Here is a 27,145-nt window from a genome sequence, read left to right as displayed (position 1 = left end):
TAGTGGTACTAATCACTTTTACTTCAATATGGGTATTTCATGAAAGGAGCTGCTGAGACTATCCAGACAGGACTCGTTTCGTTTTTAAAAAACAATCCGTTGTGGGGATATCACCCAATATACCTTGAAAAAGCTAACCATGTCTCGACCGTAACCTTGCAAAATGCTAACAAACCAAAAAGGGTTAAGAAGCGTATTTCCTTTGAACACAGTATCAATAGATGCGATTTCAAATTCAGATATGCTAAGTTGGTTTTAGTGAGTTTAGTGGGAAAATTTTACAGCGTATGGCATGGGAATGAGCTCTCCACAATTTATCAATTGTATAATGTCGCGACCATCGACCAGATTTTAACAATGCGCCAAATCTTTGAAAAAATCCGCGAAAAAAGAATCAACACACACCACCACCTCGTCGATTTTAAAGCCGCCTTCGACAGCACGAAAAGAGCTACCTATATGCCGCTATGTCTGAATTTGGTTTCCCCGCAAAACTTATACGGCGTTGCAAAATGACGTTGAGCAACAACATCAGCTCAGTCAGAATTGGGAAGGACCTCTCCGAGCCGTTCGAAACTAAACGAGGTTTCAGACAATGTGTTGTTGTTGTTGTTGTTGTTGTTGTAGCGATAAGGATGCTCCCCGAAAGCTTTGGGGAGTGTTATCGATGTGATGGTCTTTCGCCGGATACAGATCCGGTACGCTCCGGTACCGCAGCACCATTAAGGTGCTAGCCCGACGATCTCGGGAACGATTTATGTGGCCACATTAAACCTTCAGGTCATTCCCTCCCTCCCCACCCCCAAGTTCCACGAGGAGCTTGGGATCGCCAGAGCCTCGTCTATTAGTGAAACAGGATTCGCCGCGAATAGGTGAGGTTGACAATTGGGTTTGGAGAAGCTATATATTGCGCTTGCAACCTGTAGGGTTGCCCTACACAGCCCCTTGAATCTGGTATTTTAGTCGCCTCTTACGACAGACATACCTACCGCGGGTATTTTCTGATCCCCTAACCCGCTGGGGTTACAGACCCCATATCGTGCGATTTCTTTAATTTGATGCTGGAGAAAAGCTGCAGAACTTAACCGCTATGGAACAATATTCTATAAAATCGTGCAATTACTGGCATATGCTGATGACATTGATATCATCGACCTAAACACCTGCGCCGTTAGTTCTGCTTACTCCAAACTGGAAATAGAAGGGGTAAAGATGGGATTTATGGTGAATGAGGACAAAACGAAGTACCTAGCTGCTGTCATCGATCAAAGAGTCAACGCATATGCGCCTTGGCAACCATGCTACTGTTGGCAGCCATAATTTCGAAATAGTAAAAGACTTCGTTTATTTGGGAACCAACATCAACACTAGCAACAACATCAGCTCTGAAATCCAGCGAAGAATCACTGTTGCCAATAAATGCTACTTTGGACTAGGTAGGTAATTGACAAGTAGAGTCCTCTCTCGGCAAACGAAAATCATTCTCTACAAGTCGTTTATGGTTCCCGTCCGGCTGTATGGTGCAGAAGCATGGACCTTGACAACATCAGATCAAACCACTCTGGGAGTGTTCGAGAGAAAAGTTCTTCGAAAGATTTATGGACCTCTACGCGTTGGCGATGGCGGGTACCGAAAAAGATTTAACGATGAGCTGTACGAGCTATACGCAGACATCAACATAGTCCAGCGAATTAAAACGCAGCGGATGCGCTGGCTAGGCCATGTTATGCGAATGAAAGATGACGCTCCGACCAATAAAGAGTTTCTATCGGAACCCGCCTGTGGAAGTAGAGGTAGACTGTTCCACTCTGTTGGAAAGAACAAGTGGAAAACGATTTAAACTCCCTTGGTGTGACCAGGTGGCGCTGGTTGGCAGAGAGAAAGAGCGACTGGCGCACCTTGTTGGACGGCCGTAGCCGTTTAAACGGTTAAGCGCCAATTATGTAAGTAAGTACGTAATAATGTCGCGACCATAACGCTTTTCGTTGACCTTTTCTGGGTATACCAATTTATATTATAAGTTGTCATTTATAATACTATATTTCTAACATCCTGAAGTCCTTTTTGTACGAAATAATTCAATCATTACTCAAACAGTTTTATTTAAAATTATGAAAGATTTGCACAAAAGTGCCGCGACCATGACAATGGAAACTTTCAAGTATCAGTGCTTTAGAATGAATTTATATAAAGGGTGCAACAGCAAGAGGGTGATTAAAAATGCATCGTAAAATTTACATATTTTTGAGAAATTAAAAAAAACAAAAATTTTTGAAATTTGTTCAATAAAGTTGTATTCTAGCAAAAGATAAATAACCAACACATTTCTTAAAATGGGCGTGGCACTGCCCACCTATAATAACAATTTTTTTTCAACCGTTTCAACAAATTTTACCAAACTCGATAGCCGTATTCATTTTTTTAAAACCCTGTAGTCTTCCGAAAGTCAAATACCTAAGCCATTGCGAATTCATACAATTGGCGAATGTTTGAAAAAAAAAAACGTTCACAATACTGTTTTTTCAACATTTTTTTTGACGACAGGTATATTGCATAACTGACATATTTTAAAGTGTTTGCTTAACTGGTCATATTTTATCTATAAACTACATTGTAGAAATGAATATTAATATGTTATCTTATTTTCTGTATACAAATTTAAAAGAAAAGGTGATTTGAAACACAAATGGCCAATTCATGGTACTTTCGTTTAATAAATGCGAGCAAAAAACAAACCTTCCCTCCATTCTCTGGCCATTTGCGACAGCCGTACTCCGTGTCAGCTATTGTTTGACAGGTAGTTATGGCAATAGAGGAATAAAAAGATTTTTTACTTGTATGAATTCACAATTAAATTAAATAATCTTTCATTACATTACAAGAAAGCATTAACTCCTTCATTTACAGGCAAAGCCATTTTAAATTACGCTTAGCAATACGCTTGGCTGATGATATCTCTTCTGTAGCTGAGCAGTCTCAGATCTAGACGCTTGACAAACCTCAGCCCTTCAAAGACTCGGAAAAAAAAGTTATTATATATATATCTAATATAATACATAATATAATTATAATATAAATTGTTACGAATATTAGCAACACTAATGGGTACTGCCATCTCTAAGCAGATGCTAAGCAGCGCCTTGTATGCACATCCATAAATCAATCATTATGTATCTATATAAACGAATCAATCATTATGTCTACACATATGTACGTATACGCAGCTGAGAAGCAACGCACAACCACATGCATATATCTGAGATACTCCCGAAAGTATGCAATGAGAGAAGCTATAAAATCGTGCAATTGTAGTTACAGCTGAGAAATTTTATAGCTGATGGCCAACTAGTAGATTCTGGAAATGGAAGCGCCTAGAAGATGCGAACGAGAAAATCAAAGAGTATAAAAGGCAGCGACAGATAGAGGCGCTGGAATCAATTTCTATTAAGCACGCTATCTGTCGGGAAATAGTAGAGTTATTTATTGTGAAGTACTTGAATAAAGGCCATTTTGCATTATTAAATATTGGAGTTATTTATTCAACAGTTTAGTGATTCGAACCTTAGTAGAAGACTTGAAATAAGCGAAATTTCAGTAAATTCGTTACAATTGGTGTCAGAAGAGGAATTGTTGAATAAATTCGTGAGGACAACAGGGACACGGCAAAGTTCAGTGAATTGAAGATCCAGCAACTGCAGAAGGAGTTGGAGAGCTGTGGATTGAATACAACCGGCATTAAACTAGAACTTCAGGCACGACTACGAGAGGCAATGGAAGCAGAAGGAATTAACGTGGAAGAGTATGTCTTTCATCTTGATGTCGACGAGACAACAAAAATTGAAGAGAAAAATGAAACATCGCAAACAGTTAGGACCACAGACTTGAACATGATTTTAGCTGCAATATCTGCTCAAATATCGACAGTATCATCTCAACTGGCAGAACAGAAGATATATATGGCATCTGAGCTGGAATCACAGGAGACACGCATAACACCCAAGATGGAAAAACAACTAGAATCGCAAGAGAACCGTATAACAGCGAAGATTGGAACACAGGAGACACGCATCTCAGAAATCTCGTCAGAAATAATATCTAAAATTGAAGCACAAGAGGCAGGTATATCAGAAATGTCGATACAAATTTCAGCACAGGTATCATCGCAGATCGTATTCAGGAGTTACAATTGAACCGTTCAATCACCTCAACGTCTACTCTGACGGTAAAATCCCCAACGATTGATGGTTCTGTTCCTTTCCAGGTATTTAAGCCCCAATTTGAGAAGACGTCGGCAGCGAACAACTGGAATGCTGAAGATAAAGTTGCAGCTCTGTTCGTGGCATTGAAAAGGCCAGCAGCCGAAATCCTACAGACGATTCCCGAAGGAGAGCGGAACAACTATGAAGCATTGATGGCCGCTGTCGAGGGACGTTATGGAAGCGAGCATAGAAAACAGATATTCGAAATTGAGTTGCAAAATCGTCACCAAAAAGCGAATAAGACTTTGCAGGAGTTTGCCTCGGATGTTGAAATATTGGCTCATCTCGCAAATGCGGACGCACCCGTGGAATACATGGAGAGGGTAAAAATCCGGAGTTTTATAAATGGCATACGGGACGTCGAAACGAAGCGAGCTACATACGCAAACCCAAAGCTGATATTTGCTGAAACGGTATCACATGCATTGACTCAGGAAACTGCCTCCCTATTGAGTAAACCAGCATATAAGGCTCATCGTGTGGAAGTAGAAAGACCAGAGTGGGTAGGCACAATTTTGGAAGCATTGAAGGATACGCAGCAGAAGAATAATGATGCAGTCAAATGCTTTAAGTGTGGAAAGCCAGGGCACATTACGCGTTATTGCAACACCAACCCTAACAGTTCCAACAATGTGGGTGGTCGTAAACGCAGAGCTGAAGGAGATAATCAGACCTCCAAGACCAATCAATCGTTAAATTAAAGCGAGTCAGCAGCAAGGGGCGACAGCTGGCTCCCTCAATTGAATGCCCCATAATCTCTATCTCACAAATTGGAAGAAGGTCAAACAATCTTACTGCCGGAGGACAAGTGGATGGAAAGGAGCTCACCGATGGTACTTGTGAAGAAGAAGGATGGGATATGAGATTTTGCGTGGACTATCGCAAGTTGAACGGCGTCACGATAAAGGATAGCTACCCAATGCCGAGAATTGACGACACCCTGGACTCGCTCTCTGGTGCGAAATGGTTTTGCACACTGGACTTGAAAAGCGGCTACTGGCAAGTTGAGGTGAAGGAGGAAGATAAAGAGAAAACAGACTTCAGTGTCGGTGATGGTCTTTGGCAATTTACTGTGATGCTTTTTGAACTTTGTAATGCAGCAGCTACTTTTGAGAGACTCATGGACCAGGTACTGAAAGGACTACATTGGAAACATGCTTGGAGTACCTGGACGACATCATCGTATTGGGCAAGAACTTTGATGAACATCTTAAGAACTTGGAGGAAGTTTTCCAGACAATAGCTGGCGCTGGTCTGAAGTTAAGTCCCAAAAAGTGTGCGCTGTTTTAAAAGGAAGTAAATTATTTGGGTCACAAGGTAACGACAGAGGGCATCTGAACTGCGAACGATAAGATAGAGGCTGTAAATGATTGGCCAAGACCACAGAACCTACATGAATTGAGAAGTTTCCTTGGGCTGTGCACATATTACCGCCGATATGTACCAAAGTTTCCCAGCGTAGCCCATAGCCTCCATGAGCTTACAAGCAAAAATAAAGCATTTGAATGGAAGAAGGAGCAAGAAGTGGCTTTCCAAACATTAAAGGAGCGTTTGTGCACTGCCCCAACGTTAGCATATCTGATTCCAGGAGCAACATTTATTCTAGATACAGATGCGAGTGGATATGCTATAGGAGGCGTTTTATCACAACTGGTCGATGGACAGGAGAAGGTAGTTGCATATTACTGCCGTTCAATTGGAAAACCAGAAATGAACTACTGCGTTACACGGAGAGAGCTGTTCGCATTTATAGAGTGCATTAAACATTTTCACAAATACCTCTACGGCCAGCGATTCCGCATCAGGACAGATCACGCCGCGTTGAAATGGCTTCTGCAGTTCCGTAATCCAGAAGGACAATTGGCACGGTGGATCGAGCGGCTACAATGCTATGAGTTTTCCATTGAGCATCGGAAAGGTAGTACCCATGGGAATGCCGATGCAATGTCACGAAGACCATGTAGTTTGGAATGCAAGCACTGTTCAAAGGCCGAGGCTAAAGAATATATTATAGATGTCCGTCTAATGGCTATGACGTGTGCGGATGAATGGGACAAGGAACAACTAAGGAAGTGTCAGCTAGAAGATGCAGATCTGTCACATGTTATGCAAGGGCTCGAACGAAACGAAAGACCAAATAGACAGGAGATGTCAGCAGAGAGTCCCATTGCGAAGTCATATTGGGCACAGTGGAACAGTTTAGAATTGATATCCGGTTGCTTGCATCGAGTATGGGAGAGTGAGGATGGTCTATGCAAGAAGAAACTGAGAGTTGTTCCCAGAAAGAGGATTCCTGGCGAGTTGCATAATGGTCCAAGCTGAGGTCATCTTGGAATCACGAAGACGCTCGTGAAGATTAAACAGAGATTCTATTGGGTTGGTTGCCGTCAGTCGGTCACTGAGTGGATTGAGAACTGCGAGGTTTGCAGCAGAAAGAAAGGGCCCAAAACTCGAAGTCATGGCCAGATGAAGCAATATAACTCAGGTGCGCCATTTGAAAGGATCGCTATAGATGTTGCAGGTCCATTTCCTACTAGCAACTGCAAAAGCAAATATGTACTGGTAGTTATGGATTATTTCAACAAATGGCCAGAGGTATACCCAATCCCAAATCAGGAAGCAGAAACAGTAGCAGAAGTGTTTATAAACAATTGGGTTGCAAGGTATGGTATACCAATAGAGTTACATTCTGACCAAGACAGGAATTTCGAATCAGCTGTGTTCCAGGAAATGTGTAAATCATTCGAAAAACACGGACAACTGCATTACATCCTCAGTCCGATGGTATGGTGGAACTTTTCAATAGAACCTTGGAGGAGAATTTAAGTAAAGTAGTAGAAAAGTACCATAAGGAGTGGGATACCCGCATACCATTATTCTTGATGGCTTACCGATCAGCAGTGCATGAGACAACGGGCCAAACTCCTGCAAAAGTAATTTTTGGCAATGACCTTCGACTGCCAGCTGATTTGAAGTTTGGAATAGATGACAATGCGGAGAGAAATGTCAAGAAATCCACTGGTGTCTTGGACGAAGAGCTGAAAGAGATACAAGATCTTGTAAGACAACGAGCAAAGATTATGAGTGACAAGATGAAAGCCCGATACGATAAAGGAATTAATTCGGAAGGTTTTCAGGAAGGAGACTTGGTGCTGTTATACAACCTACAACGAATCAAGTAAGGAAGGCTAAGTTCGGGTGTAACCGAACATTACATACTCAGTTGAGAGCTGTGGAGACAAAGTAAGGGAAAATCACCATGTTGTAAAAGAACCTAAAGTAACCCTGGAATTTGTTTGTATGACATGTGTATCAAATGAAAGGTATTAAAGAGTATTTTAACAGGAAGTGGGCCATAGTTCTATAGATGGACGCCATTTAGGGATATCGCCATAAAGGTGGACCAGGCTTGACTCTAGAATATGTTTGTACGATATGGGTATCAAATGAAATGTGTTAATGATAATTTTAAAAGGGAGTGGGCCCAAGTTCTATAGGTGGACGCCGTTTCGAGATATCGCCATAAAGATGGACCAGGGGTGACTCTAGAATTTGTTTGTACGATATGAGTATCAAATGAAAGGTGTTAATGAGTATTTTAAGAGGGCGTGGGCCTTAGTTCTATATTTGGACGACTTTTCGAGATATCGCCATAAAGTTGGACCAGGGGTGACTCTAGAATTTGTTTGTACTATATGGGTATCAAATGAAAGGTGTTAATGAGTATTTTGAAAGGGAGTGGGCCTTAGTTCTATAGGTGGACGCCTTTTCGGAATATCGTTATAAAAGTGGACCAGGGTTGACTCTAGAATGCGTTTGTACAATATGGGTATCAAACGAAAGGTGTTAATAAGTGTTTTAAAAGGGAGTGGGCCTTAGTTCTATAGGTGTACGCCTTTTCGGAATATCGTTATAAAAGTGGACCAGGGGTGACTCTAGAATGCGTTTGTACAATATGGGTATCAAATGAAAGGTGTTAATGAGTATTTTGAAAGGGCGTGGGCCTTAGTTCTATAGGTGGAAGCCTTTTCGAGATATCGCCATTAAGGTGGACTACGGGTGACTCTAGAATTTGTTTGTACGATATGGCTATCAAATGAAAGGTGCTAATGAGTATTATAAAAGGGAGTGGGCCTTAGTTCTATAGGTGGACGCCTTTTCGAAATATCGCCATAAAGGTGGACCAGGGGTAACTCTAGAATTTGTTTGTACGATATGGGTATCAAATGAAAGGTGTTAATGAGTATTTTAAAAGGGCGTGGGCCTTAGTTCTATAGGTGGACGCCTTTTCGAAATATCGTCATAAAGGTGGACCAGCGGTGACTCTAGAATTTGTTTGTACGATATGGGTATCAAATGAAAGGTGTTAATGAGTATTTTAAAAAGGTGTGGGCCTTAGTTCTATATGTGGACGCCTTTTCGAGATATCGCCATAAACGTGGACCAGGGGTGACTCTAGAATGTGTTTGTACGATATGGGTATCAAATTAAAGGTATTCATGAGGCTTTTAAAAGGGAGTGGTGGTAGTTGTATATGTGAAGGCGTTTTCGAGATATCGACCAAAATGTGGACCAGGGTGATCCAGAGCATCATCTTTCGGGTACCGCTAATTTATTTATATATGTAATACCACGAACAGTATTCCTTCCAAGATTCCAAGGGCTTTTGATTTCGCCCTGCAAAACTTTTTCATTTTCTTCTACTTAATATGGTAGGTGTCACACCCATTTTACCAAGTTTTTTTCTAAAGTTATATTTTGCGTCAATAGACCAATACAATTACCATGTTTCATCCCTTTTATCGTATCTGGTATATAATTATGGCATTTTTTTCATTTTTCGTAATTTTCGATATCGAAAAAGTGGGCGTTGTCATAGTCGGAATTCGGCCATTTTTTTACGCAATACAAAGTGAGTCCAGATAAGTATGTGAACTGAGTTATATCGATTTTTGCTCAAGTTATCATTACTGGAGTTGAATGTTGACATAATTTACTTATATACTGTAAAGATATTAACTTTTCTTTTAAAATTTAAATTTAAAAAATTTTATTTTAAAAAGTGGGCGTAGTCGTTCTCCGATTTTGCTAATTTTTATTAAGCAGACATACAGTAATAAGAGTAACGTCGTTGCCAAATTTCATCATGATATCTTCAACGACTGCCAAATTACAGCTTGCAAAACTTCTAAATTACCTTCTTTTAAAAGTGGGCGGCGCCACGCCCATTTTCCAAAATTTTACTAGTTTTCTATTCTGCGTCATATTTTCAACTCACCTACCAAGTTTCATCGCTTAACCCATATTTGGTAATGAATTATCGCACTTTTTCGATTTTTCGAAATTTTCGATATCAAAAAAGTGGGCGTGGTTATTGTCCGATATCGTTCGTACGGATCTTAGATGAGTGCCCAGGAACCTACATACCAAATTTCATCAAGATACCTCAAAATTTACTCAAGTTATCGTGTTAACGGACAGACGGACGGACGGACGGACGGACATGGCTCAATCGAATTTTTTTTCGATACTGATGATTTTGATATAGGGAAGTCTATATCTATCTCGATTCCTTTATACCTGTACAACCAACCGTTATCCAATCAAAGTTAATATACTCTGTGAGCTCTGCTCAACTGTGTATAAACAAGTAAGGAAGGCTAAGTTCGGATGTAACCGAACATTACATACTCAGTTGAGAGCTGTGGAGACAAAGTAAGGGAAAATCACCATGTTGTAAAAAGAACCTAGGGTAACCCTGGAATGTGTTTGTTAATGATAATTTTAAAACGGAGTGGGTCTAAGTTCTATAGGTGGACGCCTTTTCGAGATATAAAGGTGGGCCAGGGGTGACTCTAGAATTTTTTTGTACGATATGGGTATCAAATGAAAGGTGTTAATGAGTATTTTAAAAAAGAGTGGGCCTTAGTTCTATATGTGGACGCCTTTTCGAGATATCGCCATAAACGTGGACCAGGGGTGACTCTAGAATGCGTTTGTACAATATGGGTATCAAATGAAAGGTGTTTATGGGTATTTTAAAAGGGCGTGGGCCTTAGTTCTATAGGTGGACACCTTTTCGAGATATCGCCATAAAGGTGGACCAGGGGTGACTCTAGAATGCGTTTGTACAATATGGGTATCAAATGAAAGGTGTTAATGAGTATTTTAAAAGGGCGTGGGCCTTAGTTCTATAGGTGGATGCCTTTTCGAGATATAAAGGTGGGCCAGGGGTGACTCTAGAATTTGTTTGTACTATATGGGTATCAAATGAAAGGTGTTAATGAGTATTTTAAAAAAGAGTGGGCCTTAGTTCTATATGTGGACGCCTTTTCGAGATATCGCCATAAACGTGGACCTGGGGTGACTCTAGAATGCGTTTGTACAATATGGGTATCAAATGAAAGGTGTTAATGAGTATTTTAAAAGGGAGTGGGCCTTAGTTCTATAGGTGGACGCCTTTTCGAGATATCGCCATAAACGTGGACCAGGGGTGACTCTAGAATGCGTTTGTACAATATGGGTATCAAATGAAAGGTGTTTATGGGTATTTTAAAAGGGCGTGGGCCTTAGTTCTATATGCGGACGCCTTTTCGAGATATCGCTATAAAGGTGGACCAGGGGTGACTCTAGAATTTGTTTGTACTATATGGGTATCAAATGAAAGGTGTTAATGAGTATTTTAAAAGGGCGTGGGCCTTAGTTCTATAGGTGGATGCCTTTTCGAGATATAAAGGTGGGCCAGGGGTGACTCTAGAATTTGTTTGTACTATATGGGTATCAAATGAAAGGTGTTAATGAGTATTTTAAAAAAGAGTGGGCCTTAGTTCTATATGTGGACGCCTTTTCGAGATATCGCCATAAACGTGGACCTGGGGTGACTCTAGAATGCGTTTGTACAATATGGGTATCAAATGAAAGGTGTTAATGAGTATTTTAAAAGGGAGTGGGCCTTAGTTCTATAGGTGGACGCCTTTTCGAGATATCGCCATAAAGGTGGACCAGGGGTGACTCTAGAATGCGTTTGTACAATATGGGTATCAAATGAAAGGTGTTAATGAGTATTTTAAAAGGGCGTGGGCCTTAGTTCTATAGGTGGATGCCTTTTCGAGATATAAAGGTGGGCCAGGGGTGACTCTAGAATTTGTTTGTACTATATGGGTATCAAATGAAAGGTGTTAATGAGTATTTTAAAAAAGAGTGGGCCTTAGTTCTATATGTGGACGCCTTTTCGAGATATCGCCATAAACGTGGACCTGGGGTGACTCTAGAATGCGTTTGTACAATATGGGTATCAAATGAAAGGTGTTAATGAGTATTTTAAAAGGGAGTGGGCCTTAGTTCTATAGGTGGACGCCTTTTCGAGATATCGCCATAAACGTGGACCAGGGGTGACTCTAGAATGCGTTTGTACAATATGGGTATCAAATGAAAGGTGTTTATGGGTATTTTAAGAGGGCGTGGGCCTTAGTTCTATATGCGGACGCCTTTTCGAGATATCGCTATAAAGGTGGACCAGGGGTGACTCTAGAATTTGTTTGTACTATATGGGTATCAAATGAAAGGTGTTAATGAGTATTTTAAAAGGGCGTGGGCCTTAGTTCTATAGGTGGATGCCTTTTCGAGATATAAAGGTGGGCCAGGGGTGACTCTAGAATTTTTTTGTACGATATGGGTATCAAATGAAAGGTGTTAATGAGTATTTTAAAAAAGAGTGGGCCTTAGTTCTATATGTGGACGCCTTTTCGAGATATCGCCATAAACGTGGACCAGGGGTGACTCTAGAATGCGTTTGTACAATATGGGTATCAAATGAAAGGTGTTTATGGGTATTTTAAAAGGGCGTGGGCCTTAGTTCTATAGGTGGACACCTTTTCGAGATATCGCCATAAAGGTGGACCAGGGGTGACTCTAGAATGCGTTTGTACAATATGGGTATCAAATGAAAGGTGTTAATGAGTATTTTAAAAGGGCGTGGGCCTTAGTTCTATAGGTGGATGCCTTTTCGAGATATAAAGGTGGGCCAGGGGTGACTCTAGAATTTTTTTGTACGATATGGGTATCAAATGAAAGGTGTTAATGAGTATTTTAAAAAAGAGTGGGCCTTAGTTCTATATGTGGACGCCTTTTCGAGATATCGCCATAAACGTGGACCTGGGGTGACTCTAGAATGCGTTTGTACAATATGGGTATCAAATGAAAGGTGTTAATGAGTATTTTAAAAGGGCGTGGGCCTTAGTTCTATAGGTGGACGCCTTTTCGAGATATCGCCATAAAGGTGGGCCAGGGGTGACTCTAGAATTTGTTTGTACGATATGAGTATCAAACGAAAGGTGTTAATAAGTGTTTTAAAAGGGAGTGGGCCTTAGTTCTATGGGTGGACGCCTTTTCGGGATATCGCCATAAACGTGGACCAGGGGTGACTCTAGAATGCGTTTGTACAATATGGGTATCAAATGAAAGGTGTTAATGAGTATTTTAAAAGGGAGTGGGCCTTAGTTCTATAGGTGGACGCCTTTTCGAGATATCGCCATAAACGTGGACCAGGGGTGACTCTAGAATGTGTTTGTACGATATGGGTATCAAATTAAAGGTATTAATGCGGGTTTTAAAAGGGAGTGGCCCTTAGTTGTATATGTGAAGGCGTTTTCGAGATATCGACCAAAATGTGGACCAGGGTGATCCAGAACATCATCTGTCGGGTACCGCTAATTTATTTATATATGTAATACCACGGACAGTATTCCTTCCAACATTCCAAGGGCTTTTGATTTCGCCCTGCAAAACTTTTTTATTTTCTTCTACTTAATATGGTAGGTGTCACACCCATTTTACCAAGTTTTTTTCTAAAGTTATATTTTGCGTCAATAGACCAATACAATTACCATGTTTCATCCCTTTTTTCGTATTTGGTATAGAATTATGGCATTTTTTCGTTTTTCGTAATTTTCGATATCGAAAAAGTGGGCGTGGTCATAGTCCGATTTCGGCCATTTTTCATACCAATACAAAGTGAGTTCAGATAAGTACGTGAACTAAGCTTAGTAAAGATTTATCGATTTTTGCTCAAGTTATCGTGTTAACGGCCGAGCGGAAGGACAGACGGTCGACTATGTATAAAAACTGGACGTGGCTTCAACCGATTTCGCCCTTTTTCACAGAAATAAGTTATCGTTCCAGAATCTAAGCCCTTACCAAATTTCACAAGGATTGGTAAATTTTTGTTCGACTTATGGCATTAAAAGTATCCTAGACAAATTAAATAAAAAAGGGCGGAGCCACGCCCATTTTGAGATTTTCTTTTATTTTTGCATTTTGTTGCACCATATCATTACTGGAGTGGAATGTTGACATAATTTACTTATATACTGTAAATTTATTAAATTTTTTGTTAAAATTTGACTTTAAAAAAATGTTTTTTTAAAAGTGGGCGTGGTCGTTCTCCGATTTTGCTAATTTTTATTAAGCATACATATAGTAATAGGAGTAACGTTCCTGCGAAATTTCATCTTGATATCTTCAACGACTGCCAAATAACAGCTTGCAAAATTTTAAATTACCTTCTTTTAAAAGTAGGCGGTGCCACGCCCATTGTCCAAAATTTTACTAATTTTCTATTCTGCGTCATAAGTTCAACTCACCTACCAAGCTTCATTGCTTTATTCGTCTTTGGTAATGAATTATCGCACTTTTTCGGTTTTTCGAAATTTTCGATATCAAAAAAGTGGGCGTGGTTATAGTCCGATATTGTTCATTTTAAATGCCGATCTGAGATGAGTGCTCAGGAATCTACATACCAAATTTCCTCAAGATACCTCAAAATTTACTCAAGTTATCGTGTTAACGGTCGGACGGATTGACATGGCTCAATCAAATTTTTTTTCGATCCTGATGATTTTGATATATAGGAGTCTATATCTATCTCGATTTATTTATACCTGTACAACCAACCGTTATCCAATCAAAGTTAATATACTCTGTGAGCTCTACTCAACTGAGTATAAAAAGGTTTGAATTCAGTGTAGTGCCATTTAAGCGGCACCAGAGAGAATTGAATTCTTTATTAAAAAGTTGTTTCTTTTATACAAAATTTCTATAAGCTAAAATATCAACTTACACTAATACTTACAAATTAAGTGTATTACATACATATACTTTCAGTTCCCTGGGAGCTGCATTCTAAGCATAAATAAAATTAGCTGTGGGAAATGCAACGCAAGCATAAATAAATTATGTGAAAAATTTGTATACAGGTAAAGGCTTGTGGCGAGTTCAAGTTACTAGACGGTGCACGGCGTAGTTACCGTGGCGTGTGAAAATATGTATACAAATGTATTAATATGTATGTAAGAGTAAATGCATTTTAAGACATTCCAAAACGGGTCGAAATATATGTTTGTACAAATGAGTGAATAACTTAGTGAGTGAATGATACAGGTCGCAGATCACAGGTCACATACATATATACACACGCATATGGCTACACACTACAAATACACGCGCGTATGGCTGGGGATCAGGTAGAGGATTCTAGAAGAAGAAACGTCTAGACATTTGGGCAGAGAGTATAAAAGCAGCAGAAGCTGAGTAGTCCGTAAGTCGTTTGATTTAAGCACTCTATTGGTTGCGAAGTATGAGTGTTATTGTGAAGTATTTTCAAAGTAGTCTAATAAAGACCATTTTGCATTATTAAATATTGGAGTTATTTGTTCAACAATTTGGCGATACGAACGTTAGTAGAAGGTGTAAAATAAGCGGAGTTTCCCTAAATTCGATACAATACTGTACTGAAAGACTACATCAACAAAATATTTGTAGTCTATTTGGATGATGTTTTAATCTTCTCAACAAGCTTTGAAGAGCACGTTGATTCGATAAAAAAAAATTTCAGCACACTTCGCAAACTTAATTTAAAAATGCAAATAGACAAATTTCATTTGGCCGCTTTTAGCACAAATTTTTTAGGACATGTCGTATCATCCGAAGGTATAAAGCCTGATCATTCTAAAATTGAAACTATTAAATCAATGAAATCTCCAACTAATAAAAAGGAAATAAGGCAATTTCTAGGTATGACTGGATATTATCATAGGTATATAAGGGGTTATGCCAAAGTAGCATACCTTATTATTAAATATTTAAAACAGGAAAATAAACTCGACCTTTCTGACAACGAATATTTGAACGCCTTTGATAAGTTAAAACAACTAATAACTAATTAACCTGTACTTAAATCTCCAGATTTTACGAAAACATTTGTTTTAACAACTGATGCATCGCAATTTGCGATTGGTTTCGTTTTGTCCCAGGATAATCATCCAATAAGCTATGCTTCTAGGACATTATCGAATCACGAAATTCGATACTCCACTATTGAAAAGGAATTGCTCGCAGTAGTTTGGTCAATTAAGCATTTTCGAACATATCTTTATGGTAGGAAATTTATTGTTCAAACGGATCATAAGCCATTGACATGGCTCCATAATATCAAAGAGCAAAACATGAAGTTACAAAGATGGAAGATACAATTAAACGAGTATGATTTTGATATTACGTATATAAAAGGAAAGGACAATACAGTCGCGGATGCTTTGAGTAGATATTTACGTAAAGATGATGAAGCCAAAAATTTAGCTGTTTTTAATAACGACGTAGGTCCTAGTAAAGATGAAGACGAGGTAGATAGAGGGTCTACTGCCGCAACTATTCACAGTGCGGTTGAAGATAATTTGAGATGTATTTTTATAACTTTTAAATGTATAAACTCCTATAAAAATCAAATTTATTTAGAATATGGTAAGCACGAACGTTTTATTACCAAGATAGTAAATAGTAAGTGTAAAAATTATATAACTGTCACGAACAGTTCCGATTTAAAAAAGTTAATGGAAAAAGTATTTAATAATTTGGGAAAAATTTAAACAACGTGACATCAGGACGGACAAGGCGACAGCTGTTTCGATTATACCTTGTAAATCTCTTCAAAGCCTTTTCTCCCGGGAGTGGGAGTCGAACCCGCACTCCTACGATAGTTGAAATGGTTATAAACGCATTCAGCTACGTCATGCCTTAGTTGTTGTAAAGTTTTTCCCAATTGCCTTCTTTTTTGCATATTTTAATCTTTTTACACATGCATACTTCTTATGCAATTATGTGTTAAAGCTATGCTTGGTACGGCGGTTTTCAAAGAAACTTTGGTTTTGTTGCTGTTTTTGTTCTATTTATAGAACTACAACGAATTAACCAATTTTGTCTGTTTGTATGATTTAAGCGGGGATTGCCCGTATTGCTTTTTTTAAATGTATGAAAACATTTATTTGAAGCAATTTGTTAATTTTATAATTTATTCAATAATTTGGGAAAAATTTAAACAACGTGACATCAGGACGGACAAGGCGACAGCTGTTTCGATTATACCTTGTAAATCCCTTCAAAGCCTTTTCTCCCGGGAGTGGGAGTCGAACCCGCACTCCTACGATAGTTGAAATGGCTATAAACGCATTCAGCTACGTCATGCCTTAGTTGTTGTAAAGTTTTTCCCAATTGCCTTCTTTTTTGCATATTTTAATCTTTTTACACATGCATACTTCGTATGCAATTATGTGTTAAAGCTATGCTTGGTACGGCGGTTTTCAAAGAAACTTTGGTTTTGTTGCTGTTTTTGTTCTATTTATAGAACTACATCGAATTAACCAATTTTGTCTGTTTGTATGATTTAATCGGGGATTGTCCGTATTGCTTTTTTTAAATGTATGAAAACATTTATTTGAAGCAATTTGTTAATTTTATAATTTATTTAATAATTTGGGAAAAATTTAAACAACTTGACATCAGGACGGACAAGGGGACAGCTGTTTCGATTATACCTTGTAAATCTCTTCAAAGCCTTTTCTCCCGGGAGTGGGAGTCGAACCCGCACTCCTACGATAGTTGAAATGGTTATAAACGCATTCAGCTACGTCATGCCTTAGTTGTTGTAAAGTTTTTTACAATTGCCTTCTTTTTTGCATATTTTAATCTTTTTACACATGCATACTTCGTATGCAATTTTGTGTTAAAGCTATGCTTGGTACGGCGGTTTTCAAACAAACTTTGGCTTTGTTGCTGTTTTTGTTCTATTTATAGAACTACAACGAATTAACCAATTTTCTCTGTTTGTATGATTTAATCGAGGATTGCCCGTATTGCTTTTTTTTAATATATGAAAACATTTATTTGAAGCAATTTGTTAATTTTATAATTTATTTAATAATTTGGGAAAAATTTAAACAACGTGACATCAGGACGGACAAGGCGACAGCTGTTTCGGTTATGCCTTGTAAATCTCTTCAAAGCCTTTTCTCCCGGGAGTGGGAGTCGAACCCGCACTCCTACGATAGTTGAAATGGTTATAAACGCATTCAGCTACGTCATGCCTTAGTTGTTGTAAATGTCACGTTGTTTAAATGTTTCCCAAATTATTAAATAAATTATAAAATTAACAAATTGCTTCAAATAAATGTTTTCATACATTTAAAAAAAGCAATACGGGCAATCCCCGATTAAATCATAGAAAAAGTATTAATTGACAAGGGCTTTATGTGTATTTTTCGCGCAAACGATGGTTTGTTTATAAAATTTCAGGATATTTATGTTCGCAATTTCAAAAATAATAATGTAACTTTATACAGATCTTACAAAAGATTAATTGACATAAGTGACAAAAATGAGGTATTAACTATTATTAAAAATGAACACACACGAAATAACCACCGAGGTATTAGTGAAATCTTTCTCGAGCTAAAATCTTAAATTTTTTATCCTAAGTTATTTGAGTTAATTACGTTGATTGTTAATAATTGTAAGTTGATTGTTAATAATTAAAAAATAATAAAATAATTGTAAAATTTGTCAAATTTCCTGTCATGGCATCCCATAAAACTTCCCTATCAAATAAGTGAAAGTCCAACACATTTTAACGACACCGTACATATTGATATATGGTATCCTTCTAAAAATTGTATGTACCTGACTGCAATTGACAAATTTTCAAAACATGCGACATATCACAAGTTAAATGACAGAACATGGATTTCAATTATAGCAATAAAGCAAAGAATTTTGTATTTAGGTAAAATGAAAAACTGGGTTTTGACAATGAAAGATGTATATTATATAGTGCAGTAGAGCTATTTTTAAATGAACAATATATAGAAACTCACAAAACAACACCTTATTTAAAAACAGGCAACTCTGATATTGAAAGGTTGCATGGCACACTAAACGAATCATGGAGGTTGATAAAAAAATAAAACTCTCAGCCTAGATGATAAAATTTTCAAAATATTTACGTTGTATAACCGCACAATGCATACAACGACTCAAAAGAGGCCAATCGATTTCTTACAAAAAAATTTTGATAAAGAATATATTGAAAAATTAGGTACAGAATATGATCGAAACAAATTTGATAAAATTAACAAAATAAATAAAAATGTAAAGGAGGAATGTAGTTATTTAGATAATATTGTGAAAAATAGGCAAATTGCCAAATGTACACCAAAATATAAAGAACTTAGCAATTATAAAAAAGAATTATGTAATCGATACATCCAATAAGAGAAATGTGAAATATTATAAATCTCAAATGAAACGTAAATATAAAGGCCAAAATTTAGAAATTGTTTAGACTACAAAAAAAAAAAATTACTTGAATTAATACATTGTTATCAACAAAAATTGCTATCGTGTTATAAATATTAAAAACAAAAAAAAAAAAAATATTATTACAATTAGTTATTAAATTTTAGCATTTGCAGAGCCGCAAATATCTTGAGGGTGGAGGAGTTATATACATATTAAAACTTAGTACTATCAATTTTCTCGAACCTCCTCTTCATAATCTACTTTCTCTTAATTGTTTTTATGTTACTCTTAAGTAGTTTATAATTTACTTTCTCTTATTTTCATTTAAACTTACTCTCTAACTCTCTTTCATAAACCGTTATTTTTAGCTTAATGTTTAAGCTGCAGATATTGGTGCTTTATCGGTAACCGTATCGGTAACCTTATAACAGCTGATTCGACCAACCTTATGGGAATCAATGCAATCGATTATTGGTGCCGATAAGGTCGTAACCGTATCGTAGCCAACCAATTGTGTTTTAGTTTACCGGCGTAACGATAAACAGCTGATTACGTTAGGGATACGACTACAGCGATACGACAAACGGAACCAATGACTCCGCTGTTAAGCTCAATTAGTCGTTAAGAAAAAATATGTGTTCAGTTGGAAAATAAAGGTGAAATAAATCAGAACCAAAAATCCACTACTTTATTATATCGAAAATTTCGAAAAACCGAAAAAGTGCGCTAATTCATTACCAAAGACGGATAAAGCGATGAAACTTGGTAGGTGGGTTGACCTTATGATGCAGAATATAAAATTAGTAAAATTTTGGACAATGAGCGTGGCACCGCCCACTTTTAAAAGAAGGTAATTTAAAAGTTTTGCAAGCTGTAATTTGGCAGTCGTTGAAGATATCATAATGGAATTGGCAGGAACGTTACTCCTCTTACTGTATGAGTGCTAAATAAAAATGAGCAAAATCGGATGACGAACACGTTCACTTAAAAAAAAAATGTTTAAGTCAAATTTTAACAAAAAATTTAATATCGTTACAGTATATAAGTAAATTATGTCAACATTCAACTCCAGTAATGATATGGTGCAAAAAAATACAAAAATAAAAGGAAATTTCAAAATAGGCATGGCCCCGCCCTTTTTCATTTAATTTGTCTAGAATACTTTTAATGGCATAAGTAGAACAAAAATTTAGCACTATACTGTTTTCTGTGAAATGGGCGAAATCGGTTTAGTTTATTATTATTTAAATGCAACTTGACTGAATCGGAAAATTTCACGTTGTATATTAAACGAAAAAACAAACATTCCAAAAACGTTTTTAATTTTAGGTCACAACGGCAAACAGCATCATAGCGGCCGTATATTTCCCTACTATCCATATATTAATACAATAACAAATTTTCCATATAATCAATTGCCAGGCTGTTTCGCATACTTAGCATACGTAAACTCATATAAAAGTTATATGAATCGATCCGTATGGATCAGCCGCAGTGAGTAGGCCTATTTTTGTTAACAAATGTTACTCTATTTGTTTATAATTAATAGAAAAAGTTGTTTGCAAATTCGAACAATCTCTTCAAATATCAAAATTTACTTTCGTGAACAAATGCGAAAAGCTGCGTAGTCGTGTTGCTCAAATGTTTCACCTACATACATATGCGTACGCGCCAGATGATGAAAGAATAAAACATGGTTTCACATTGTTGGCACTTACCTATAATGGCCTATACCCAAATCCTAAAAAAAATTTCCAAAATAAATTGTAGCGTACAAAAGAAACTTAAATAGAGTTATTTATTGACCCGCCCATTTTTTGTGGCAAATTTCACTTACACGTATATCCATAGGTCTTTATTTAACAGATTCTTAGTTTTTGATTTTATTTGCTTTAAAAAAAACATGAAATCACAAATAATGAGTTAACTTTTGTTGAAGCTACGTCAATTTATTATTTATAACAATTCATGGCAAATTTGCTCGAAAATATTTTTGCATTTCCAGATTTTATCCTCATTTTAGTTAAAGTATACTGAACAAAAAAAAAAAAAATTATATATTGTCTTTTATGGTAATTTCTTTTATTTTATTTCAACTTAGTTTATTATTATTTAAATGCAACTTGACGGAATCGGAAATATTCACATTGTATATTAAACGAAAAAGACGTCCAAAAAATGCTTTTGGTTTTAGGTCAAAATAGCAACCGGCATCATAGCGGCTTTCTCCCACAAATGCTCGCAGTTGCCACTTGCCTGAAATTTTTGTACCAAAAAAAAAAGACGCAATGTACCCCACTATATTTATTATCAGGCTCACTTTGTTGTATTATATATCCATTATATCGGATGCTTAGATCACATAACCCTAATTTGTTTATGTCGCTTAAAGTTATGAAATTAATTTTATCATATGTATTTAATTAGCGAGCTTTGCTCATATTGCTTTATACAATGGTTTTTGTAATTGATAATAGAGAAAAACTGTAAGTTTACAAACGGCGATGGTTACTAGGACATGTTTCTGAATTTCACTTCTTCATCAGCTAGCTTTTCGGGAGCTGAGCGTTGAACTCGAATCTCCAACATTCATATCAGTGCAAGCCTTTAGCTGCTAAGCCATATGAATGTCCCGTTGTTCGCTGTACAATTGGTCTCTAAGAGTTGCCTTTTTATTTATATTCCTTTTGATCACCACAGGCACATACACTCTGTAAAATGCTTCCAAATAGTTTATTCAAAATCAACTAACAATTTGTCTACAAAATACAGTATATCTAACTGTGAACTTCAATGTGTTTATGAGATTAAAGACCTGGGTGTCGTTTTTGACAAAGGTTTTCCTTCATTAATCACATTAACTACGTAACATCGAAAGCATATTCTATGCTCGGATTTGTACGGCGCAATGCTTCAAAATTCTCAGACCCCTATACATTTAAGCTGCTCTACACGTCATACGTTAGATCTCATATTGAATATGCTGTCTTCATTTGGAGACCAAGCAGCCAAACGGCCATTTGCAGAATTGAGAGAATTCAAAAAATTTTCCTTAAATATGCCCTTCGGCCGTTAAACTTTTCGGAGCCGATTCCTTCCTACTCTGCACGTCTTTTACTTTTAAGCCTCAAGTCTTTGGAAAATCGTAGATCTATACTGTGCTTTTCATTCATGTATAATGTTATTAATGGCTACATTGATTGCCCTTATTTGCTGGAAAGGATTCGATTTAATGTTCCCCAAAGATCTCTCAGAAATTCCTTTCCATTTTATTGCGATTATTTCAGAACGAATTACGCTGGTAATGCTCCCATTACGCGTGCTATTCGGGAGCTTAACTCAATAAGTAATTCCACTGCTCTTGATTTTTCTATACAAAGAGCTGAATTTATGAATATTTTGAAGTCTGCTTTCTAAGTAAACCGATTACTTTTAGGCATAAGTATTTTTTAAATTTTCATTGTATCATAGTCTGTAAGGATTAAAATTCATAGACTTAAAGAAATAAATAAATAAATAAATAAATATATATATATTCATGAAATGGAGGGTTTACAAATTTAATAATTACGTACATAGATCTCAATTGGAATCCCAACATTTAATATCCGAAAATTACAATCTTCATATTTCCACAATGATAACATTAAATAAATAAAATAAATGTAAGGCGCGATATCCTCCGAAGAGATCTAAGGCCGAGCTTCTCTTCCAATTTGCGTCGTGCTCCTCTTGATTTTCCCTACAAATTGGCCGGATGGGACCTACATGTTTTATGCCGACTCCGAACGGCATCTGCAAAGCAGATGAGTTTTCACTGAGAGCTTCTCATGGCAGAAATACACCCGGAGTGCTTGCCAAACACTGCCGAGGGGCGACCCCGCTTAGAAAAATTTTCTTCTAATTGAAAAATCTTATTTCTAAAATTTTGATGTTGCTTTGCCCGGGAGTTGAACCCAGGGCATACGGTGTGATAGGCGGAGCACGCTACCATCACACCACGGTGGCCGCCGTTAATGATAACATTAAAACCCGGAAAAAGTATAAGTGCACTTATTGCGTTTTTATATGGAACTGTTTATTCACTTCACTTAATTTTTTTGCATTTTACATACTTTTTTTTCTTCTTCCATTTTATTTTTTTTAGTAAACTTTGCCTTCTTTCCCTTTACATAATTTTTTATATTTTTATTTTATTTTTTATGATATAGGATACCCCTCAATTCTTTTCGAAATTTTCGTTTTAAATTTAGAGCTTCCTATGTACATGGAAAATCCAACAATTTGTAATGCCATTTTCACGAATGTATAATTCAATCATACAAATTGAGCCAGAAAAATGAATGTGGCACACTGTATAACACATTCGTTGATATTGCTAAACAATTTTTGAAAAAAAACAAATAAAAATAAATAAGAACAGCACATATTCGTATGTTCGAATGTTCGGGTAAAGGTGCCTGGTATTCTTAAAAAAAAAAATTATACTGATGACGAATTTTTAATAGCTTAATATCCGAAATTAGAAGGCAACCCGGTTTATTCGAAGCCGTTGCCTCTTCTCGAATCAAAAATAAAATAAAATACTTGGAAAACTGGTTATATCAAAATAATATCATTCTTTTTATAAAAATCTAGAGGGCAACGGTTTTCCCGAGCCCAAGATTTCAGAAGATTCTGATTCTGATGAGAATAAGGACTAGTTCTATGTTTGCAAAGTAATCTCACAGGTACAACAACAAATAAACACAAAACAATTAATGCACCAAAACAACAAACCCACAAAGGTCAAACTACTAAAATTACAGACTTTTACCTGCCTCAGTCAGCCACACAAATTCGATCAATAACCACCCTCGGTTCTGAATGAGCACACAGCACATACACATAAATAAATATACACAAGCATCAAATTTGACAATACTTGCTCATATACCTACGAAATATAAATACAAGACAAACGATATCAACAGATCAGGACGAAATCGACACTGATGATGGCATAACGCCGAAACCGGTTTGTCTCGAAACCAAATTTGACAAGGGATGACGGAAAATCGTTCCAATATACATCATTTATCCACCCTGTCGGAAAATCGCTTTTAACCTGAACGCGAACAAACTGCTAACAATTTGCAAGTGGCGCCTGCTGAAAATGCATAAAACAAAGGCCAGCATTTGGTTCAACAAAAAATGCCTGGAATTGAATGTTACTCCAAAATTCGCTAAAATAACAATGAAGGCAAATATCAAATCTAGCAGGAAAACAGTTAGAAAAGCGGAAAAGGATTTTTTAAAATATGAGTTGGAAAGCTTATACTCGAAGATGGATGAGATAAATTCCGAGCTATTATCTATCTATTTAAGATTTGCAGACCAACTACCTACGACTGCATTAATGGAATGTTTCGACCGCATTAGGACAGAGGTCGATCAGGAACTACAACAAAAATACAGGTCGCTGAACCGAAAATTGGACAAGCTGGCAGGACGACGAGAGGGTAACCAAAACCAAAAAGCTCACCAGTTTCAAGACAAGTTCGTTAACCTCACAACAGTGGCCATTACCAAGGAAGAGGCACAACATCTCGAAAAGCGTCAGAAGCACAATATCATGGACCAAAATACAGTAAGAACAAGTAAGGACGGGACTGTCTTCGGCTGTGCCGAAGATTTCATACCTTTCATGAACGGGGCTGAACAATAATCTTATCCCGTTCGTAATATCCAAATAATATGATGTGTAAGATAGGAAATGTATAGTGAACAGATGTACATACCTAAACGATTTTTAAGATGAATATAAAATAAAAAATGGCAAAAACCCCCTTATCTGAACGATCGGTTGTATGGGATATATATTATATATAGCTCCGATCGAAATGATTTTTACAGGAAATCTTAAATGATATATTAGAATATATATCACCAAGGTTCACGTTTTTATATTGGAAACTAAGGGAGAAATGGCCAAAAATCTTTCTATCTGAACGATCGGTTGTATGGGATAAGTATATACTATATACATATAGCTCCGATCAAAGTGATTTTTGCAGGAAATATTCTATGATATATTAGAAAAAATATCACCAAGTTTAACGTTTTTATATTGGAAATTAAGGGAGAAATGGCAAAAATCTTTTTATCTGAACGATCGGTTGTATGGGATATATATTATACATATATAGCTCCGATCAAAATGATTTTGTCATGAAATCTTTTATTATATATTATAACCAAGTTTAACGTTTTTTTATTGGAAATTAAGGGAGAAATGGCTAAAACTCTTTCTATCTGAACGATCGGTAGTATGGGCTATATATTATATATAGCTCGATCGAAATGATTTTTTCATGAAATCGTCTATGATATATTAGAATAAATATCACCAAGTTTAACATTTTTATATTGGAAATTAAGGGAGAAATTGCCAAAAATCTTTCAATCTGAACGATCGGTTGTATGGGATATATACTATATAGCTCCGATCAAAGTGATTTTTTCAGGATATCTTCTATGATATATTAGAATATATATCACCGAGTTTCACGTTTATACTTTCTAAATTGCGACAGAAATGACCAAAATCGTCTTATCTGAACGATCGGTTGTTTGGGAGATATATGTTATAGTGGTCCGATCCTACCGTATCCGACAAATGTCTAATATAATACAAAAATGTATCCTTGTGCCAAATTTCATTGAGATATCTCAAAATTTGAGGGACTAGTTTGCGTTCAAACCGACAGACGGACGGACAGACGGACATGGCTACATCAACTCAGTTCGTCGCCCTGATCAATTCGGTATACTTAATGGTGAGTCTATCTTCTCTATTTCTCAACGTTACTAACATCGGACCAAAGTTAGTATACCATTTCATGTTCATGAAAGGTATAAAAAACGGAGCAGGCTGTTGTAGATGCGGAGATCGCAATATCGTTGATACCACAGGAAGAACAGTAGCACGCAAGCCACATGTGCAGGGAAATCATAAAAAAGGAGGTGAAAGCATAGGAAGGACAAAAATCTAATACAGAGGAGAAAACAATAAAGAATCTACGGCATAAACTAAGGAAAAACAATATTGTCAAAACGAAAGCGGACAAAGGAAACACCACTGTGCTAATCGAAAAAGAGAAATATATATCCAAAACCGAAGATCTCATAGAGGAAATGAAATGTCGTAGAATAAGAGAGGACCCCAAAGATGAATTCCAAAAACAAATCAAAGTTGCTATAAAAAATGCAACAAATATATAATAGATTCTAACATGGCACATAGATTGGTCCAAATGAACCCTTCGGCTCCTCCACTGATTGCGCTACCAAAAATTCAGAAAGCCGGACACGCCAATGAGGCCAATCATTCATTTTATATTAGCACCATGTTACAAACTGTCCAAATATTCAAAAACGATATTGAAAGCTACTCTGAAGCTAAAGAACGAATATGCAATATCTAACACAACAGAGCTAATAGAGAAACTTGAAACCGTAGAGCTAACAAAGAACAGCAAATTGGTATCTTTTGCCATAAAAGATTTATACCCATCAATACCACTATCGGAGACTTTGGACATAGTTAGCTCAACAATAGTTCATAATACAAAAAACAAAGTGAAAAGTATGCAAATCACAAATACGCTAAGAACCACTTTACGTCAAAACTATTTTCAATTCAACAATAAAATATATAAACAAACAAACGGACTTGGAATGGGAAGCCCCACATCACCAATTCTTATGGAAGTGTTCATGCAAAATCTGGAAGAAAAGTACATACAGGAGATGAAGTCCAAATTAGGTGTGCCATTTTATGCTAGATACGTGGATGACATAATATGCGTTTTAACTACTAATAACGAAGAGCTTGTACTGGAGTACCTCAACAAGCAGCAAGGAAATATAAAATTTACAATGGAAACCGAAAAGGACGGAGGAATCAACTATCTAGATCTCACGATAAATATTGATAAAGAAGCCAAAAGATTTAACTATGACATATATAGAAAGCCAACGGCCACCGACACAACAATACATAATACCTACCTCAAATCACCCCCAACAACATAAAAATGCAGCATTAAGGCACTTGGTACATAGATTTGAAAGAACACCTCTTACACAAGAGACATATAGGAGAGAACTTGAGGTCATAATAGAAGATACAGTGGTACGTCAATGAAATTTTTGTGTGCCCCACTTCTATGTAAAATAGGATAAACATAAAATCCATGCGAAATGGGGAGACGTTTGCA

The 27,145-nt window shown here is 36.8% G+C and overlaps 1 protein-coding gene across 9 annotated transcripts in view; it reads right to left on the bottom strand.

Moving 5' to 3' along the window:
- bt (projectin protein bent) overlaps positions 1 to 27,145 on the bottom strand; it is a 3,328,983-nt gene that overhangs the window by 2,305,984 nt on the left and 995,854 nt on the right. The window lies entirely within an intron of this gene.

The sequence above is a fragment of the Eurosta solidaginis genome, chromosome X, assembly GCF_040869045.1.
Source record: "Eurosta solidaginis isolate ZX-2024a chromosome X, ASM4086904v1, whole genome shotgun sequence".
In the NCBI taxonomy this organism is placed as follows: Eukaryota; Metazoa; Arthropoda; class Insecta; order Diptera; family Tephritidae; genus Eurosta; species Eurosta solidaginis.
This window is presented reverse-complemented; position numbering and strand designations above follow the sequence as displayed.